Raw genomic sequence first — 15,695 nt, forward strand, 5'->3', positions numbered from 1 at the left:
GCTATCCTTAAAATTGAACCTGAAATTAAGTTCTACTCATAAAATACCTGCGAATGTCCTTGTGTTTTTTTTTAATTAGCATTGGTCAATATTACCTTCCCGATAGAGACTGGAAGAATTCTGCGCCTGCCACCACGGGAAACCGTGTCGATTCCCGTCCAATTAAATAAAAAGGTTTCCATTATTTCAGAATTATTAGTCTTTAAAACTCTTCTTAACGCTAAAGCATGTTTTGTAAGGAACTTTTGTTTTCCTTTTCGGTCACGTGACTCATCAGTCTGTCCAACGAGCTGCTTTGGGAGCTCCTGTTTACTGCTTGGTCCATCTCATAACGACCTATAGATAAAAGCTGAAAACAGCTATACCTGTGCTTAGGATTGCAAAACAATGAACTAACGAAACAGAGACAAATTTACAAACCTGTTTCTCTCTCACCTTTGGGACTGTCTTTGAAGCTGCTGCCACAGAAGCGGTAACATCATATATCAGTTTCTGTGAGGACATATGCATTCCTACCAGGACTTATTTAACTTATAACAACAACAAACCATGGTTCACTGGTAAATGAGCGTGCTGTTCTCTGAAATGAGGTTTCCTTTTTTCAGAGTTATTAGTCTTTTAAACTCTTCTTAACGCTAAAGCATGTTTTGTAAGGGACTTTCGTCATCCTTTTTGGTCACGTGACTCATCAGTCTGTCCAACGAGCTGCTTTGGGAGCTCCTGTTTACTGCTTGGTCCATCTCATAACGACCTACAGATAAAAGCTGAAAACAGCTATACCTGTGCTTAGGATTGTAAAACAATGGACTAACAGAAACAGAGACAAACTTACAAACCTGTTTCTCTCTCACCTTTGGGACTGTCTTTGAAGCTGCTGCCACAGAAAGCGGTAACATCATATATCAGTTTCTGTGAGGACATATGCATTCCTACCAGGACTTATTTAACTTATAACAACAACAAACCATGGTTCACTGGTAAATGGCGTGCTGTTCTCTGAAATGAGGTTTCCTTTTTTCAGAGTTATTAGTCTTTAAACTCTTCTTAACGCTAAAGCATGTTTTGCTTAAGGGACTTTCGTCATCCTTTTTGGTCACGTGACTCATCAGTCTGTCCAACGAGCTGCTTTGGGAGCTCCTGTTTACTGCTTGGTCCATCTCATAACGACCTACAGATAAAAGCTGAAAACAGCTATACCTGTGCTTAGGATTGTAAAACAATGGACTAACGAAACAGAGACAAACTTACAAACCTGTTTCTCTCTCACCTTTGGGACTGTCTTTGAAGCTGCTGCCACAGAAGCGGTAACATCATATATCAGTTTCTGTGAGGACATATGCATTCCTACCAGGACTCATTTAACTTATAACAACGACAAACCATGGTTCACTGGTAAATGAGCGTGCTGTTCTCAACAGGGTTCGCTTCCCAAAATACACAGACTGAACTGAGTGTCTTTCAGGGTTTGACTCTAGCACAATGGCACACCCGCCCACCAGGCGGTCCTCGGTGGTTCAGTGGTAGAATTCTCGCCTGCCACGCGGTAGACCGGGTTCGATTCCGGTTCGATTCGGCCAATGCTGGTAGAAGCATTGACTATGCAGTGGCGGACGAGAACACAACCTGGTTTAGCTATCCTTAAAATTGAACCTGAAATTAAGTTCTACTCATAAAATACCTGCGAATGTCCTTGTGTTTTTTTTTATTAGCATTGGTCAATATTACCTTCCCGATAGAGACTGGAAGAATTCTCGCCTGCCACACGGAAACCGTGTCCGATTCCCGACCAATTAAATAAAAAGGTTTCCATTATTTCAGAATTATTAGTCTTTAAAACTCTTCTTAACGCTAAAGCATGTTTTGCTAAGGAACTTTTGTTTTCCTTTTCAGGTCACGTGACTCATCAGTCTGTCCAACGAGCTGCTTTGGGAGCTCCTGTTTACTCTTGGTCCATCTCATAACGACCTACAGATAAAAGCTGAAAACAGCTATACCTGTGCTTAGGCTTGTAAAACAATGGACTAACAGAAACAGAGACAAACTTACAAACCTGTTTCTCTCTCACCTTTGGGACTGTCTTTGAAGCTGCTGCCACAGAAAGCGGTAACATCATATATCAGTTTCTGTGAGGACATATGCATTCCTACCAGGACTTATTTAACTTATAACAACAACAAACCATGGTTCACTGGTAAATGGCGTGCTGTTCTCTGAAATGAGGTTTCCTTTTTCAGAGTTATTAGTCTTTTAAACTCTTCTTAACGCTAAAGCATGTTTTGTAAAGGGACTTTCGTCATCCTTTTTGGTCACGTGACTCATCAGTCTGTCCAACGAGCTGCTTTGGGAGCTCCTGTTTACTGCTTGGTCCATCTCATAACGACCTACAGATAAAAGCTGAAAACAGCTATACCTGTGCTTAGGATTGTAAAACAATGGACTAACAAAAACAGAGACAAACTTACAAACCTGTTTCTCTCTCACCTTTGGGACTGTCTTTGAAGCTGCTGCCACAGAAACGGTAACATCATATATCAGTTTCTGTGAGGACATATGCATTCCTACCAGGACTTATTTAACTTATAACAACGACAAACCATGGTTCACTGGTAAATGGCGTGCTGTTCTCCAACGGGTTTCGCTCCCAAAATACACAGACTGAACTGAGTGTCTTTCAGGGGTTTGACTCTAGCACAATGGCACACCCGCCCACCAGGCGGTCCTCGGTGGTTCAGTGGTAGAATTCTCGCCTGCCACGCGGTAGACCGGGTTCGATTCGGCCAATGCTGGTAGAAGCATTGACTATGCAGTGGCGGACGAGAACACAACCTGGTTTAGCTATCCTTAAAATTGAACCTGAAATTAAGTTCTACTCATAAAATACCTGCGAATGTCCTTGTGTTTTTTTAATTAGCATTGGTCAATATTACCTTCCCGATAGAGACTGGAAGAATTCTGCGCCTGCCACCACGGGAAACCCGTGTCGATTCCAGCCAATTAAATAAAAAGGTTTCCATTATTTCAGAATTATTAGTCTTTAAAACTCTTCTTAACGCTAAAGCATGTTTTGCTTAAGGAACTTTTGTTTTCCTTTTTCAGGTCACGTGACTCATCAGTCTGTCCAACGAGCTGCTTTGGGAGCTCCTGTTTACTGCTTGGTCCATCTCATAACGACCTACAGATAAAAGCTGAAAACAGCTATACCTGTGCTTAGGCTTGTAAAACAATGGACTAACAAAACAGAGACAAACTTACAAACCTGTTTCTCTCTCACCTTTGGGACTGTCTTTGAAGCTGCTGCCACAGAAGCGGTAACATCATATATCAGTTTCTGTGAGGACATATGCATTCCTACCAGGACTTATTTAACTTATAACAACAACAAACCATGGTTCACTGGTAAATGGCGTGCTGTTCTCTGAAATGAGGTTTCCTTTTTCAGAGTTATTAGTCTTTAAACTCTTCTTAACGCTAAAACATGTTTTGCTTAAGGGACTTTCGTCATCCTTTTTGGTCACGTGACTCATCAGTCTGTCCAACGAGCTGCTTTGGGAGCTCCTGTTTACTGCTTGGTCCATCTCATAACGACCTACAGATAAAAGCTGAAAACAGCTATACCTGTGCTTAGGATTGTAAAACAATGGACTAACAAAACAGAGACAAACTTACAAACCTGTTTCTCTCTCACCTTTGGGACTGTCTTTGAAGCTGCTGCCACAGAAGCGGTAACATCATATATCAGTTTCTGTGAGGACATATGCATTCCTACCAGGACTTATTTAACTTATAACAACAACAAACCATGGTTCACTGGTAAATGGCGTGCTGTTCTCTGAAATGAGGTTTCCTTTTTCAGAGTTATTAGTCTTTAAACTCTTCTTAACGCTAAAGCATGTTTTGCTTAAGGGACTTTCGTCATCCTTTTTGGTCACGTGACTCATCAGTCTGTCCAACGAGCTGCTTTGGGAGCTCCTGTTTACTGCTTGGTCCATCTCACAACGACCTACAGATAAAAGCTGAAAACAGCTATACCTGTGCTTAGGATTGTAAAACAATGGACTAACAGAAACAGAGACAAACTTACAAACCTGTTTCTCTCTCACCTTTGGGACTGTCTTTGAAGCTGCTGCCACAGAAACGGTAACATCATATATCAGTTTCTGTGAGGACATATGCATTCCTACCAGGACTCATTTAACTTATAACAACGACAAACCATGGTTCACTGGTAAATGGCGTGCTGTTCTCCAACGGGGTTCGCTTCCCAAAATACACAGACTGAACTGAGTGTCTTTCAGGGTTTGACTCTAGCACAATGGCACACCCCGCCCACCAGGCGGTCCTTGGTGGTTCAGTGGTAGAATTCTCCTGCCTGCCACGACCGGTAGATTCGGGTTCGATTCCCGGCCAATGCTGGTAGAAGCATTGACTATGCAGTGGCGGACGAGAACACAACCTGGTTTAGCTATCCTTAAAATTGAACCTGAAATTAAGTTCTACTCATAAAATACCTGCGAATGTCCTTGTGTTTTTTTTTTTTTATTAGCATTGGTCAATATTACCTTCCCGATAGAGACTGGAAGAATTCTCGCCTGCCACCACGGGAAACCCGTGTCGATTCCCGGCCAATTAAATAAAAAGGTTTCCATTATTTCAGAATTATTAGTCTTTAAAACTCTTCTTAACGCTAAAGCATGTTTTGCTTAAGGAACTTTTGTTTTCCTTTTTTGGTCACGTGACTCATCAGTCTGTCCAACGAGCTGCTTTGGGAGCTCCTGTTTACTGCTTGGTCCATCTCATAACGACCTACAGATAAAAGCTGAAAACAGCTATACCTGTGCTTAGGCTTGTAAAACAATGGACTAACGAAACAGAGACAAACTTACAAACCTGTTTCTCTCTCACCTTTGGGACTGTCTTTGAAGCTGCTGCCACAGAAGCGGTAACATCATATATCAGTTTCTGTGAGGACATATGCATTCCTACCAGGACTTATTTAACTTATAACAACAACAAACCATGGTTCACTGGTAAATGGCGTGCTGTTCTCTGAAATGAGGTTTCCTTTTTTCAGAGTTATTAGTCTTTAAACTCTTCTTAACGCTAAAGCATGTTTTGCTTAGGGACTTTTGTTTCCTTTTTGGTCACGTGACTCATCAGTCTGTCCAACGAGCTGCTTTGGGAGCTCCTGTTTACTGCTTGGTCCATCTCATAACGACCTACAGATAAAAGCTGAAAACAGCTATACCTGTGCTTAGGATTGTAAAACAATGGACTAACAGAAACAGAGACAAACTTACAAACCTGTTTCTCTCTCACCTTTGGGACTGTCTTTGAAGCTGCTGCCACAGAAGCGGTAACATCATATATCAGTTTCTGTGAGGACATATGCATTCCTACCAGGACTTATTTAACTTATAACAACAACAAACCATGGTTCACTGGTAAATGGCGTGCTGTTCTCTGAAATGAGGTTTCCTTTTTCAGAGTTATTAGTCTTTTAAACTCTTCTTAACGCTAAAGCATGTTTTGCTTAAGGGACTTTCGTCATCCTTTTTGGTCACGTGACTCATCAGTCTGTCCAACGAGCTGCTTTGGGAGCTCCTGTTTACTGCTTGGTCCATCTCACAACGACCTACAGATAAAAGCTGAAAACAGCTATACCTGTGCTTAGGATTGTAAAACAATGGACTAACAAACAGAGACAAACTTACAAACCTGTTTCTCTCTCACCTTTGGGACTGTCTTTGAAGCTGCTGCCACAGAAAGCGGTAACATCATATATCAGTTTCTGTGAGGACATATGCATTCCTACCAGGACTTATTTAACTTATAACAACGACAAACCATGGTTCACTGGTAAATGGCGTGCTGTTCTCCAACGGGGTTCGCTTCCCAAAATACACAGACTGAACTGAGTGTCTTTCAGGGTTTGACTCTAGCACAATGGCACACCCCGCCCACCAGGCGGTCCTCGGTGGTTCAGTGGTAGAATTCTCGCCTGCCACGCGGTAGACCGGGTTCGATTCGGTTCGATTCCAATGCTGGTAGAAGCATTGACTATGCAGTGGCGGACGAGAACACAACCTGGTTTAGCTATCCTTAAAATTGAACCTGAAATTAAGTTCTACTCATAAAATACCTGCGAATGTCCTTGTGTTTTTTTAATTAGCATTGGTCAATATTACCTTCCCGATAGAGACTGGAAGAATTCTGCGCCTGCCACCACGGGAAACCGTGTCGATTCCCGACCAATTAAATAAAAAGGTTTCCATTATTTCAGAATTATTAGTCTTTAAAACTCTTCTTAACGCTAAAGCATGTTTTGCTTAAGGAACTTTTGTTTTCCTTTTCGGTCACGTGACTCATCAGTCTGTCCAACGAGCTGCTTTGGGAGCTCCTGTTTACTGCTTGGTCCATCTCAATAACGACCTACAGATAAAAGCTGAAAACAGCTATACCTGTGCTTAGGCTTGTAAAACAATGGACTAACAGAAACAGAGACAAACTTACAAACCTGTTTCTCTCTCACCTTTGGGACTGTCTTTGAAGCTGCTGCCACAGAAAGCGGTAACATCATATATCAGTTTCTGTGAGGACATATACATTCCTACCAGGACTTATTTAACTTATAACAACAACAAACCATGGTTCACTGGTAAATGAGCGTGCTGTTCTCTGAAATGAGGTTTCCTTTTTTCAGAGTTATTAGTCTTTTAAACTCTTCTTAACGCTAAAGCATGTTTTGCTTAAGGGACTTTCGTCATCCTTTTTGGTCACGTGACTCATCAGTCTGTCCAACGAGCTGCTTTGGGAGCTCCTGTTTACTGCTTGGTCCATCTCATAACGACCTACAGATAAAAGCTGAAAACAGCTATACCTGTGCTTAGGATTGTAAAACAATGGACTAACGAAACAGAGACAAACTTACAAACCTGTTTCTCTCTCACCTTTGGGACTGTCTTTGAAGCTGCTGCCACAGAAAGCGGTAACATCATATATCAGTTTCTGTGAGGACATATGCATTCCTACCAGGACTTATTTAACTTATAACAACAACAAACCATGGTTCACTGGTAAATGGCGTGCTGTTCTCTGAAATGAGGTTTCCTTTTTCAGAGTTATTAGTCTTTTAAACTCTTCTTAACGCTAAAGCATGTTTTGCTTAAGGGACTTTCGTCATCCTTTTTGGTCACGTGACTCATCAGTCTGTCCAACGAGCTGCTTTGGGAGCTCCTGTTTACTGCTTGGTCCATCTCATAACGACCTACAGATAAAAGCTGAAAACAGCTATACCTGTGCTTAGGATTGTAAAACAATGGACTAACAAAACAGAGACAAACTTACAAACCTGTTTCTCTCTCACCTTTGGGACTGTCTTTGAAGCTGCTGCCACAGAAACGGTAACATCATATATCAGTTTCTGTGAGGACATATGCATTCCTACCAGGACTTATTTAACTTATAACAACGACAAACCATGGTTCACTGGTAAATGGCGTGCTGTTCTCCAACGGGGTTAAGCTTCCCAAAATACACAGACTGAACTGAGTGTCTTTCAGGGGTTTGACTCTAGCACAATGGCACACCCCGCCCACCAGGCGGTCCTCGGTGGTTCAGTGGTAGAATTCTCGCCTGCCACGCGGTAGACCCGGGTTCGATTCACGGCCAATGCTGGTAGAAGCATTGACTATGCAGTGGCGGACGAGAACACAACCTGGTTTAGCTATCCTTAAAATTGAACCTGAAATTAAGTTCTACTCATAAAATACCTGCGAATGTCCTTGTGTTTTTTTTTTTAATTAGCATTGGTCAATATTACCTTCCCGATAGAGACTGGAAGAATTCTAGCCTGCCACCACGGGAAACCGTGTCGATTCGACCAATTAAATAAAAAGTTTCCATTATTTCAGAATTATTAGTCTTTAAAACTCTTCTTAACGCTAAAGCATGTTTTGTAAGGAACTTTTGTTTTCCTTTTCAGTCACGTGACTCATCAGTCTGTCCAACGAGCTGCTTTGGGAGCTCCTGTTTACTGCTTGGTCCATCTCATAACGACCTACAGATAAAAGCTGAAAACAGCTATACCTGTGCTTAGGCTTGTAAAACAATGGACTAACAGAAACAGAGACAAACTTACAAACCTGTTTCTCTCTCACCTTTGGGACTGTCTTTGAAGCTGCTGCCACAGAAAGCGGTAACATCATATATCAGTTTCTGTGAGGACATATGCATTCCTACCAGGACTTATTTAACTTATAACAACAACAAACCATGGTTCACTGGTAAATGAGCGTGCTGTTCTCTGAAATGAGGTTTCCTTTTTCAGAGTTATTAGTCTTTTAAACTCTTCTTAACGCTAAAGCATGTTTTGCTTAAGGGACTTTCGTCATCCTTTTTGGTCACGTGACTCATCAGTCTGTCCAACGAGCTGCTTTGGGAGCTCCTGTTTACTGCTTGGTCCATCTCATAACGACCTACAGATAAAAGCTGAAAACAGCTATACCTGTGCTTAGGATTGTAAAACAATGGACTAACAGAAACAGAGACAAACTTACAAACCTGTTTCTCTCTCACCTTTGGGACTGTCTTTGAAGCTGCTGCCACAGAAACGGTAACATCATATATCAGTTTCTGTGAGGACATATGCATTCCTACCAGGACTTATTTAACTTATAACAACGACAAACCATGGTTCACTGGTAAATGGCGTGCTGTTCTCCAACGGGGTTCGCTTCCCAAAATACACAGACTGAACTGAGTGTCTTTCAGGGTTTGACTCTAGCACAATGGCACACCCGCCCACCAGGCGGTCCTCGGTGGTTCAGTGGTAGAATTCTCGCCTGCCACGCGGTAGACCGGGTTCGATTCGGGTTCGATTGGTAGAATGCTGGTAGAAGCATTGACTATGCAGTGGCGGACGAGAACACAACCTGGTTTAGCTATCCTTAAAATTGAACCTGAAATTAAGTTCTACTCATAAAATACCTGCGAATGTCCTTGTGTTTTTTTAATTAGCATTGGTCAATATTACCTTCCCGATAGAGACTGGAAGAATTCTCGCCTGCCACACGGAAACCGTGTCCGATTCCCGACCAATTAAATAAAAAGGTTTCCATTATTTCAGAATTATTAGTCTTTAAAACTCTTCTTAACGCTAAAGCATGTTTTGCTTAAGGAACTTTTGTTTTCCTTTTCAGGTCACGTGACTCATCAGTCTGTCCAACGAGCTGCTTTGGGAGCTCCTGTTTACTACTTGGTCCATCTCATAACGACCTACAGATAAAAGCTGAAAACAGCTATACCTGTGCTTAGGCTTGTAAAACAATGGACTAACGAAACAGAGACAAACTTACAAACCTGTTTCTCTCTCACCTTTGGGACTGTCTTTGAAGCTGCTGCCACAGAAACATCATCATATATCAGTTTCTGTGAGGACATATGCATTCCTACCAGGACTTATTTAACTTATAACAACAACAAACCATGGTTCACTGGTAAATGAGCGTGCTGTTCTCTGAAATGAGGTTTCCTTTTTCAGAGTTATTAGTCTTTAAACTCTTCTTAACGCTAAAACATGTTTTGCTTAAGGGACTTTCGTCATCCTTTTTGGTCACGTGACTCATCAGTCTGTCCAACGATCTGGTTTGGGAGCTCCTGTTTACTGCTTGGTCCATCTCATAACGACCTATAGATAAAAGCTGAAAACAGCTATACCTGTGCTTAGGATTGCAAAACAATGGACTAACAGAAACAGAGACAAACTTACAAACCTGTTTCTCTCTCACCTTTGGGACTGTCTTTGAAGCTGCTGCCACAGAAACGGTAACATCATATATCAGTTTCTGTGAGGACATATGCATTCCTACCAGGACTTATTTAACTTATAACAACAACAAACCATGGTTCACTGGTAAATGAGCGTGCTGTTCTCTGAAATGAGGTTTCCTTTTTTCAGAGTTATTAGTCTTTTAAACTCTTCTTAACGCTAAAGCATGTTTTGTAAAGGGACTTTCGTCATCCTTTTTGGTCACGTGACTCATCAGTCTGTCCAACGAGCTGCTTTGGGAGCTCCTGTTTACTGCTTGGTCCATCTAACAACGACCTACAGATAAAAGCTGAAAACAGCTATACCTGTGCTTAGGATTGTAAAACAATGGACTAACAGAAACAGAGACAAACTTACAAACCTGTTTCTCTCTCACCTTTGGGACTGTCTTTGAAGCTGCTGCCACAGAAGCGGTAACATCATATATCAGTTTCTGTGAGGACATATGCATTCCTACCAGGACTTATTTAACTTATAACAACGACAAACCATGGTTCACTGGTAAATGGCGTGCTGTTCTCCAACGAGTTCGCTTCCCAAAATACACAGACTGAACTGAGTGTCTTTCAGGGTTTGACTCTAGCACAATGGCACACCCGCCCACCAGGCGGTCCTCGGTGGTTCAGTGGTAGAATTCTCGCCTGCCACGCGGTAGACCGGGTTTCGATTCGGGTTCGATTCCCGCCAATGCTGGTAGAAGCATTGACTATGCAGTGGCGGACGAGAACACAACCTGGTTTAGCTATCCTTAAAATTGAACCTGAAATTAAGTTCTACTCATAAAATACCTGCGAATGTCCTTGTGTTTTTTTAATTAGCATTGGTCAATATTACCTTCCCGATAGAGACTGGAAGAATTCTGCCCTGCCACACGGGAAACCCGTGTCGATTCCCGCCAATTAAATAAAAAGGTTTCCATTATTTCAGAATTATTAGTCTTTAAAACTCTTCTTAACGCTAAAGCATGTTTTGCTAAAGGAACTTTTGTTTTCCTTTTCGGTCACGTGACTCATCAGTCTGTCCAACGAGCTGCTTTGGGAGCTCCTGTTTACTGCTTGGTCCATCTCATAACGACCTACCTACAGATAAAAGCTGAAAACAGCTATACCTGTGCTTAGGCTTGTAAAACAATGGACTAACGAAACAGAGACAAACTTACAAACCTGTTTCTCTCTCACCTTTGGGACTGTCTTTGAAGCTGCTGCCACAGAAGCGGTAACATCATATATCAGTTTCTGTGAGGACATATGCATTCCTACCAGGACTTATTTAACTTATAACAACAACAAACCATGGTTCACTGGTAAATGGCGTGCTGTTCTCTGAAATGAGGTTTCCTTTTTCAGAGTTATTAGTCTTTTAAACTCTTCTTAACGCTAAAGCATGTTTTGCTTAAGGGACTTTCGTCATCCTTTTTGGTCACGTGACTCATCAGTCTGTCCAACGAGCTGCTTTGGGAGCTCCTGTTTACTGCTTGGTCCATCTCACAACGACCTACAGATAAAAGCTGAAAACAGCTATACCTGTGCTTAGGATTGTAAAACAATGGACTAACAAAACAGAGACAAACTTACAAACCTGTGTTTCTCTCTCACCTTTGGGACTGTCTTTGAAGCTGCTGCCACAGAAGCGGTAACATCATATAATCAGTTTCTGTGAGGACATATGCATTCCTACCAGGACTCATTTAACTTATAACAACGACAAACCATGGTTCACTGGTAAATGGCGTGCTGTTCTCCAGCGGGTTCGCTTCCCAAAATACACAGACTGAACTGAGTGTCTTTCAGGGGTTTGACTCTAGCACAATGGCACACCCGCCCACCAGGCGGTCCTCGGTGGTTCAGTGGTAGAATTCTCGCCTGCCACGCGGTAGACCGGGTTCGATTCGGGTTCGATTCCCGCCAATGCTGGTAGAAGCATTGACTATGCAGTGGCGGACGAGAACACAACCTGGTTTAGCTATCCTTAAAATTGAACCTGAAATTAAGTTCTACTCATAAAATACCTGCGAATGTCCTTGTGTTTTTTTAATTAGCATTGGTCAATATTACCTTCCCGATAGAGACTGGAAGAATTCTAGCCTGCACACGGGAAACCGTGTCGATTCCCGACAATTAAATAAAAAGGTTTCCATTATTTCAGAATTATTAGTCTTTAAAACTCTTCTTAACGCTAAAGCATGTTTTGTAAGGAACTTTTGTTTTCCTTTTCAGGTCACGTGACTCATCAGTCTGTCCAACGAGCTGCTTTGGGAGCTCCTGTTTACTACTTGGTCCATCTCATAACGACCTACAGATAAAAGCTGAAAACAGCTATACCTGTGCTTAGGCTTGTAAAACAATGGACTAACAGAAACAGAGACAAACTTACAAACCTGTTTCTCTCTCACCTTTGGGACTGTCTTTGAAGCTGCTGCCACAGAAGCGGTAACATCATATATCAGTTTCTGTGAGGACATATGCATTCCTACCAGGACTTATTTAACTTATAACAACAACAAACCATGGTTCACTGGTAAATGGCGTGCTGTTCTCTGAAATGAGGTTTCCTTTTTCAGAGTTATTAGTCTTTTAAACTCTTCTTAACGCTAAAGCATGTTTTGCTTAAGGGACTTTCGTCATCCTTTTTGGTCACGTGACTCATCAGTCTGTCCAACGAGCTGCTTTGGGAGCTCCTGTTTACTGCTTGGTCCATCTCATAACGACCTACAGATAAAAGCTGAAAACAGCTATACCTGTGCTTAGGATTGTAAAACAATGGACTAACAGAAACAGAGACAAACTTACAAACCTGTTTCTCTCTCACCTTTGGGACTGTCTTTGAAGCTGCTGCCACAGAAACGGTAACATCATATATCAGTTTCTGTGAGGACATATGCATTCCTACCAGGACTTATTTAACTTATAACAACGACAAACCATGGTTCACTGGTAAATGGCGTGCTGTTCTCCAGCGAGGTTTCGCTTCCCAAAATACACAGACTGAACTGAGTGTCTTTCAGGGTTTGACTCTAGCACAATGGCACACCCCGCCCACCAGGCGGTCCTCGGTGGTTCAGTGGTAGAATTCTCGCCTGCCACGCGCGGTAGACCGGGTTCGATTCGGCCAATGCTGGTAGAAGCATTGACTATGCAGTGGCGGACGAGAACACAACCTGGTTTAGCTATCCTTAAAATTGAACCTGAAATTAAGTTCTACTCATAAAATACCTGCGAATGTCCTTGTGTTTTTTTAATTAGCATTGGTCAATATTACCTTCCCGATAGAGACTGGAAGAATTCTCGCCTGCCACCACGGGAACCCGTGTCGATTCCCGACCAATTAAATAAAAAGGTTTCCATTATTTCAGAATTATTAGTCTTTAAAACTCTTCTTAACGCTAAAGCATGTTTTGCTTAAGGAACTTTTGTTTTCCTTTTCGGTCACGTGACTCATCAGTCTGTCCAACGAGCTGCTTTGGGAGCTCCTGTTTACTGCTTGGTCCATCTCATAACGACCTACAGATAAAAGCTGAAAACAGCTATACCTGTGCTTAGGCTTGTAAAACAATGGACTAACGAAACAGAGACAAACTTACAAACCTGTTTCTCTCTCACCTTTGGGACTGTCTTTGAAGCTGCTGCCACAGAAGCGGTAACATCATATATCAGTTTCTGTGAGGACATATGCATTCCTACCAGGACTTATTTAACTTATAACAACAACAAACCATGGTTCACTGGTAAATGGCGTGCTGTTCTCTGAAATGAGGTTTCCTTTTTCAGAGTTATTAGTCTTTAAACTCTTCTTAACGCTAAAGCATGTTTTGCTTAAGGACTTTTCGTCATCCTTTTTGGTCACGTGACTCATCAGTCTGTCCAACGAGCTGCTTTGGGAGCTCCTGTTTACTGCTTGGTCCATCTCACAACGACCTACAGATAAAAGCTGAAAACAGCTATACCTGTGCTTAGGATTGTAAAACAATGGACTAACAAAAACAGAGACAAACTTACAAACCTGTTTCTCTCTCACCTTTGGGACTGTCTTTGAAGCTGCTGCCACAGAAACGGTAACATCATATATCAGTTTCTGTGAGGACATATGCATTCCTACCAGGACTTATTTAACTTATAACAACGACAAACCATGGTTCACTGGTAAATGGCGTGCTGTTCTCCAACGGGGTTCGCTTCCCAAAATACACAGACTGAACTGAGTGTCTTTCAGGGTTTGACTCTAGCACAATGGCACAGCCCGCCCACCAGGCGGTCCTCGGTGGTTCAGTGGTAGAATTCTCGCCTGCCACGCGGTAGACCCGGGTTCGATTCCCGGCCAATGCTGGTAGAAGCATTGACTATGCAGTGGCGGACGAGAACACAACCTGGTTTAGCTATCCTTAAAATTGAACCTGAAATTAAGTTCTACTCATAAAATACCTGCGAATGTCCTTGTGTTTTTTTAATTAGCATTGGTCAATATTACCTTCCCGATAGAGACTGGAAGAATTCTCGCCTGCCACCACGGAAACCCGTGTCGATTCCCGCCAATTAAATAAAAAGGTTTCCATTATTTCAGAATTATTAGTCTTTAAAACTCTTCTTAACGCTAAAGCATGTTTTGCTAAGGAACTTTTGTTTTCCTTTTCAGTCACGTGACTCATCAGTCTGTCCAACGAGCTGCTTTGGGAGCTCCTGTTTACTGCTTGGTCCATCTCATAACGACCTACAGATAAAAGCTGAAAACAGCTATACCTGTGCTTAGGCTTGTAAAACAATGGACTAACAGAAACAGAGACAAACTTACAAACCTGTTTCTCTCTCACCTTTGGGACTGTCTTTGAAGCTGCTGCCACAGAAAGCGGTAACATCATATATCAGTTTCTGTGAGGACATATGCATTCCTACCAGGACTTATTTAACTTATAACAACAACAAACCATGGTTCACTGGTAAATGGCGTGCTGTTCTCTGAAATGAGGTTTCCTTTTTCAGAGTTATTAGTCTTTTAAACTCTTCTTAACGCTAAAGCATGTTTTGTAAGGGACTTTCGTCATCCTTTTTGGTCACGTGACTCATCAGTCTGTCCAACGAGCTGCTTTGGGAGCTCCTGTTTACTGCTTGGTCCATCTCATAACGACCTACAGATAAAAGCTGAAAACAGCTATACCTGTGCTTAGGATTGTAAAACAATGGACTAACGAAACAGAGACAAACTTACAAACCTGTTTCTCTCTCACCTTTGGGACTGTCTTTGAAGCTGCTGCCACAGAAGCGGTAACATCATATATCAGTTTCTGTGAGGACATATGCATTCCTACCAGGACTTATTTAACTTATAACAACAACAAACCATGGTTCACTGGTAAATGGCGTGCTGTTCTCTGAAATGAGGTTTCCTTTTTCAGAGTTATTAGTCTTTTAAACTCTTCTTAACGCTAAAGCATGTTTTGCTTAAGGGACTTTCGTCATCCTTTTTGGTCACGTGACTCATCAGTCTGTCCAACGAGCTGCTTTGGGAGCTCCTGTTTACTGCTTGGTCCATCTCATAACGACCTACAGATAAAAGCTGAAAACAGCTATACCTGTGCTTAGGATTGTAAAACAATGGACTAACAGAAACAGAGACAAACTTACAAACCTGTTTCTCTCTCACCTTTGGGACTGTCTTTGAAGCTGCTGCCACAGAAACGGTAACATCATATATCAGTTTCTGTGAGGACATATGCATTCCTACCAGGACTTATTTAACTTATAACAACGACAAACCATGGTTCACTGGTAAATGGCGTGCTGTTCTCCAACGGGGTTCGCTTCCCAAAATACACAGACTGAACTGAGTGTCTTTCAGGGTTTGACTCTAGCACAATGGCACACCCGCCCACCAGGCG

Source organism: Puntigrus tetrazona, chromosome 2, assembly GCF_018831695.1.
Source record: "Puntigrus tetrazona isolate hp1 chromosome 2, ASM1883169v1, whole genome shotgun sequence".
NCBI classification, from domain to species: domain Eukaryota; kingdom Metazoa; phylum Chordata; class Actinopteri; order Cypriniformes; family Cyprinidae; genus Puntigrus; species Puntigrus tetrazona.